General features: G+C 37.0%; 1 pseudogene; it reads right to left on the bottom strand.

Moving 5' to 3' along the window:
• Nucleotides 1-2,602: 2,602 nt before the first annotated feature.
• Nucleotides 2,603-6,699, bottom strand: LOC107691838 (serine/threonine-protein kinase ppk4-like; annotated as a pseudogene).
• Nucleotides 6,700-7,034: the final 335 nt, after the last annotated feature.

Raw genomic sequence — 7,034 nt, 5'->3', positions numbered from 1 at the left:
TGATGCTGCATTCTCTTCTAAAATTTTTCATTTTTTTATCTCATTTCATGCGATTATGTATTTAAATTATGCATGAATATTTCCAAACACTATGACGATCTCTGTGTGAGATATGTGATTGTTGTCATATTTCTATAAAAATCTAAAATACACGTTTGTATTAAAGTAGAAATGGATGATAAAAACGCCTTTCGTATGGGATGCCAAACACTATGACGATCTCTGTGTGAGATATGTGATTGTTGTCATATTTCTATAAAAATCTAAAATACATGTTTGTATTAAAGTAGAAATGGATGATAAAAACGCCTTTCGTATGGGATTAAATAGCAAGCACTTTGAGTGTCTTGTTCATCATATTTATATTCATATAAAAGCAACAGAACTGAAAGTATATCATGTTTATCAGCAGCACAGCATATGAGTCAGAACTGTCCGTCTTGACTGCGCTTATTTCACTCCGCCCCTCACTGCAGCCTAAGGCTATACTCTCGCCTACATTTCAAACAAGCCTATTGATAGTAGGCTACTTGGTATCTGAAAAAAAGGTAAGTGCATTCCTTCCTCGTTCTTACACACCCTACACGTCATCCACCCCACGCCCTAATTTAGGAAAAAGGATTGTGAAAGGTGTTCGGCAACTTGCTGCAAAAAACACAGTCAGTGCTACAGTATGAATTAAATAACATCTTAAAATGAAGTGACAGTATAAGGTTGCCCACTGGCATAATTATAATTCGTTACATTTATATAGCACTTTTCTGGGTACTCAAAGCTCTTTACATAAAAGGGGGGTATCTCCTCATCCACCACCAGTGTGCAGCATCCACCTGCCGGGGTTACACCCCTACTCTTTTTCGAAGGACATCCTGGGATTTTTAATAACCACAGAGAGTCAGGACCTCGTTTAACGCCTCATCCGAAGGATGGTGCTTTTTACAGTATAGTGTCCCCGTCACTATACTGGGGCACTAGGACCCACACAGACCACAGGGTGAGCACCCCCTGTTGGCCTCACTAACACCTCATTCAGCAGCAACCTAGTTTTCCCAGGAGGTCTCCCATCCAGGTACTGGCCAGCTCAACCCTGCTTAGCTTCAATGGGTGACCAGTCTTGGACTGCACGGTGATATGGCTGCTATAATTCAATATCACTTATCATATCAAAATCATGCTCTTATCTGAAAGCGACATAATAATTTCTTTCAAAACATTAACTGTATATTTTGTCAGAAACCAGGTGTGATAGTTTTATAAAGTCAAATGTAAAAATTTTACTTTGTTATGAATTAATAATCAGAAGATAATCAGTGTTCATAAGCATTTATTTACATTCAAAAACATGTCTAACATTTAAAGGGTTACTCCACCCCAAAATGAAAATGTTGTCATTAATCACTTACCCCCATGTCGTTCCAAACCCGTAAAAGCTTTGTTCGTCTTCGGAACACAATTTAAGATATTACATTAATTTAAAGAAAGTAATAGTTTTGTGTTTTTGTGATTAAAAAATTCGGTAACACTTTAGAATAATGATCCATCATTTGGTAAGAGTAGTAGTCACAATTTTAAAATGTAGCCGACTTATTTGTGGGATATCAAATTAATGAATTAGTTACCACAAATTACCACAAAGAACCCAATTGTTCACTTTTAAGATGTTACTGTTGTGATTAGTAAGATATTTTTATTTAATAATTATCAAATATCTAATAAGGAACTACCTTTGTCCTAAATTTGCTACTACTTACTGCTTAGTTAATCTTGCTTCTCTATTAGTTAATAGTATTAAGTTAAGTGTTAATGTAGTACTACCTATTACTTCCTGCATAGTTACTTGTTACCAACGGACCATTATTCTAAAGTGTTACCGAATTTTTTAATCACAAAACACAAAACTATTACTTTCTTTAAATTCATGTAATAGTAATTTTAACTGGCTGATACAAATGATCCAAGCTGATAAAGTAAATTTAGTTCCTGGTAAATCTATTCAGTATTTTATCAAAAGGCGTGATGAAGGTGATGTTAGATCAAGTCTCCACATCAGGAATATTGCATCCAGTCTCTTTTCCACATCCTGACAGAAAATATCTGTTTTGTCTGGTACCCAAAATCAGTGTTTTTTACGTTTTGTCTAGTACCAAAACCTGTATCATCAGTCTTCTATCAGCCCAATAGGCAGATGGAGGAAGCCAGAGAAGAGCAGAAAGGAGGAGAGTTTATTGAATAATATTGTGTTTCAGTGCTCAGTCAAACTTAAAATTACCAGCACAAATCCAACAATTGTTATTACACCACAAGCAATGAAAATGTACTGCTTCACAAAATCATCCCTTGTTGTTAAAACCTTGAAATATAGACATTCTTATATACATATCTCTTACTTTCTTGCAAAGACAACAGTACACAAAATAATAATGTAATGGCCAAATAATAATATAAAATGAATGTTCAATGAAATGAGTTTAAATTATTATTATAAATGATTATATGATTAAATGGAATAATTAAATGATAAATGATCATAAATGAATATGAATAAAGAAAATAAATCAACACAAATGTATGGTTGCTCTTTGAACACTGTAAAAAAATGAGTTCTCACAACCTAAAATTCAACAATAGAATGAGTTATGTGTTGTTTCAAGAAAAAAGTAAGTGTTCATGCTTGAATTATGTTTAGTTAACTTTAAGTTAGATATTAGTTGTCAACAAATATCAAGTTGTTATAACTAACTGCAGCAGCATTTTTTTTTTACAATGAAGCAACACACACACGTTGCTTAAAAAAAGTTACAGACAGTACGTCCTACGACTAACAGATTGGATAAAAAGTTTAAAGATAAACAAACAAACATTTATGCAATTAATTAAAATCCCTGAAACCCCTGTATTTCACTTTCGGTTTTTGTTGAAGCATTAAATCAATTGCTCTTCCAATTATAAAAATCTAAAAATAGGATAAAACCTTGTTCTTGGTGACTGCAAAATGGGATTTTATCTCAGATTTACATTCATGACACTGACTTGATGTCCATAATGACATTTTCTCTGGAGTTCCATCCTCTCTCTTTGGCAAACAAGTACACACTCCCAAAGAGATCAGAGAATAAAGCCATCAGGTTGATTTTTACAGCATCTGTTTTACTGTGGAGAGAATGACACACAAAACACAATTATTGTGCAAGAAAGTCTTAAAACTGAACGAGTCTGAAACTCATTTTTCATCCAATTCTATGATACTTCTCTCCTTCTGCCTGTTGATCGTATTTGATCAGTTGTTACTATATTTATACTTCATCTTGCATTGTCAACACATTACCAGTTCAGGATTTACTATGCAACATTTTTCTACAGTACAACAATCCGTTGTCAGTTATTCCTGTAACTCACTAATGCTCGTGTAGGTTGCGTATAAATCGCAGCAGGCCCAGTGTGTTCTCAGGATATGCTTTCTTCTTACCATCCAGTTTCTGGACAAGCTCAGACGGCAACTAGGAAAACCATATTTTGACACTGAATGATGCATTTCCACATTACTAATTAAAGATTTAAAGGGTTAGTTCATAAACACTTTTCTCTCACTTCCGCTGACTGTGGTATGTGGAAGACGTTCAGGCGGATGACGCAGCCCGTATGCAGGAGCTGGAGCAAAGGAAAACCAGTCTCCTCTTGGCTTATATCGAAATCCTCTGACATTTTTCTTTACAAATCCTCGTTTTGTGCTTCTAATTCGTAAATGACGTTTTGTTTTGTTCTCTCCACATTTGTCACTAATCACGCAACGCGTCTTACATCATCCGCCGGAACGGAAGAACAGAAACCGGAAGTGAGAGAAAAGTGTTTATTACGTTTGAAATAATTCGTAAATGACGTTTTGTTTTGTTCTCTCCACATTTGTCACTAATCACGCAACGCGTCTTACATCATCCGCCGGAACGGCTTACGCGTACGACAGAAACCGGAAGTGAGAGAAAAGTGTTTATTACGTTTGAAATATGGATATTTTTCTTACAAAAATGCATGGATTCGCTACAGGAGGCCTTTATTCATCTCTCGGAGCCGTCTGCAGCACGTTTTATTACGAAGGCGCGCGCTTTATTTGACGTCTTCTGAACTGTTGACAACCAACACCCGCTTACCCCCATTGAAAGGCTTGGAGGGGCCAGGACAATTTTTAATATAACTCCGACTGAATTCGTCTGAAAGAAGAAAGTCACATACACCTAGCATGCTTTGAGGGTGAGTAAAACACAGACTAATTTTCATTTTTGGGTGACCTAACCCTTTAACCTTTCAATTAAACTTCAACAATAAAAGCAAGGTCAATTATATGGCATAATATAGGCAATAACAGCTGTTTTTAAAACGACTGACTTACTTTAGTCTTCCATTCAGAAAAGCTCTTCCCCTCTGTGTCTTTTGCAATGGCATTAAGCAGCTCCTCATCTGCGTTACGACAGTTTTCAGCCTCTTTCTCGTTTCTCAATATTTTCAGATACCACACTCTCCTGAGACGATTTAAGAAACATTATACAATTATTATAGTATACAAATAAATTGTGATTGAAAACATCCTCCTCAGACCTATTCATTTAGGGTTTGTACTGTATTTCACCTGTCAAATGCAATCAAGATCATATTTTACCGTTCATCAGTCCAGAAGAAGGGGTGTGCGAGGGTTTGCTCCACAGTTGGTCTCTCATTTAGATCTTCATTGATCATCCACTCGACGAGATCCTTCTCTACATCATCCTCCAGATGCTCCAGTGAGTATCTTCCTTCTAGAATGTTGACTTCACAAAATGGTTTTTCACCAAATGGATGGTGTCCTCCAGAGAGAATGTAGTAGACTAACATCCCGGCAACCTTCAAACAAGTTACAGTGTTACTACTAATTCAGAATTAGTAAAATTTTACCAAACTTTGAGTACATTGATAAATACTGAAACCCCACCTGAATGTCGGAGCTCCTCTTGTACCCAGTGTTGAACTTCTCATTTATGGTCTCTTTTGCCTTCCAGCATCTAGTTCCAGCACTGCTTGTTTGTAAAGTGGTTTCACCCCGTTTCAATCGGCGACTTATGCCAAAATCAGCCAATCTGGCTTTTCCTTTTATGTCTGTAACAAACAGAAAGTTCAAATTTAAAGTCGTTTAAAGAAAAAAATAATAATTCTAATTAATTTCACATAAGTTTAGCTCATACCAATCAGGACATTCTGGGGTTTGATGTCCCGATGGAGCACTTTGGTTTGCTGGTCGTGTAAAACCTGTAAGCTGCAGAGAACTTCCTTCACCAGCTTCTTCAGGATCAAAGATCTCTCAGTGCTGTCATCTGGTAAATGATCTTGGATATATTCCTCCAGTGTGTACTCACAAAGCTGAAGAACAAGATACCCAAAATTGTCATCTTCAGCGAAGTCCACATATCGCACGATGGAGGGACTATCGAGTTCTGGAAGCCGTAGAAATTGCTCCTCATTTTTGAGGACTTGGTAATTAAACCTGTTCATTCGTTTCACAGCCACCTCAGTGCCGTCATCCCTCAAACCAAGGAAAACTTGAGTTCCACCACTTCCTTTAGCAATCAGAAATTCAGGTTCAAGAACAAGTGTTAGACCTGTCAGTCTGTATGTTCTGCTAGCATCAATGTTAGCTAGCTTCTCAAGTTCGGACCTCCAACGAAAGCTGGTTTGATGCCACCTTCTTGAGTTCACAGTTGGATGTGTGAACGGCTGCACACTTGAATTTGAATCCTCAGTGGATGTTACTACAGCATCTGGATGCGGTTCCTCTTTAACCAGAAGCTCAGCTTCTTGTGATCCCACCTCTTGCTGGATTTTCTTCTTCTTCTTCTTCTTCTTCTTGATTGGCGATAGAGCTGCACACATCTCACATAAACTATCCACTGCACTTGCTGGATGTCTCAGTGAATCATCCAACTTTTTGACTCCCTCAATGTATCTGTCTGCACTCTTTGTATCTTTTAACCACTTGATGGCGCTCTGATGATACTGCTCCGCACTTTGAGCAGCGAAACAAAAGTAATGCTCAAAAAGAAATGTATGAATGAAAGGATGCTCTTGAAAGAAATGTTCATTATCGACTTCGTAAACTTCTGTCTGATGTTTCCTTTGTAATGCACCAAAAAGAGAGAAAAATAGATGCACTTTCTCAAACACTTCACCATGTGACGATAACTGAAAAATCATTCTCTTCACTTTTTTTATCAAGCTTTGGATATCTCCCATACTTCCTTTCAGGTGAAGCTCCAGCCTCTATAAGTGCTTTCACAATGTCTTCACGGTCTTGATCAACAGCACATTGCAATGGAGTAAAAATGTGTAACCCATGTCCATTTGGGTTAGCTTCTGCTGTAAGCAATCTTTTCACGATACTCAGTGGAACTCCAGGTGTTAAAGCAGCATAATGTAGAGCAGTTAGTCTATTTGTTGAGGGTTTGTTTGGATCAGCCGACTCTTCGAGTAGATAAGAGCAGATTTCTTCATTTCTACATAAAACTGCTGCTATTAACAGAGTGATATCATCCGTCCAGACCTCAGAAGGGTACAGTTCATTAATATCTCTTCCTCTTATTAATTTGTGAAGTTTCTCTAACTTATTCTCTATGATGCATTGTATTAGAGGATCTGTTTTTTTCTAGGTCCTATTGGGACTGGGATCTGGGATGCCATGGATCTTCAAATACTCACTAAACTTATTAGTTCAGAGAAGATTATTAATGTCTGGCTTCACTGCTGCTGCTGCTGCTGCTGCAAAATAAATAAATAAACAATTATACAGCAATGGTTTACACCTGACATGGACATTAGAAGATTCTGGCTGCTTTCTTTTTATAATATTGTTTGTTTAGAACGCAGCACTGCAAGGATGAATGGGGCTAGAATACAAACTGTTACCTATTGGAGTAAAATAGCCCAAGCTCTGAAAGAACCGTTTTAAACTGAAAATGCATTATTCTGTGTGGTAATTTGCTGCCGTGGTTTATTTGAATGTATTATTCACTGTA

The sequence above is a fragment of the Sinocyclocheilus anshuiensis genome, unplaced genomic scaffold (genome assembly GCF_001515605.1).
Source record: "Sinocyclocheilus anshuiensis isolate Anshui unplaced genomic scaffold, SAMN03320099.WGS_v1.1 scaffold206, whole genome shotgun sequence".
In the NCBI taxonomy this organism is placed as follows: Eukaryota; Metazoa; Chordata; class Actinopteri; order Cypriniformes; family Cyprinidae; genus Sinocyclocheilus; species Sinocyclocheilus anshuiensis.
Note: the sequence above shows the minus strand (reverse complement) of the source record. Positions and strands in the feature narration are given on the sequence as shown.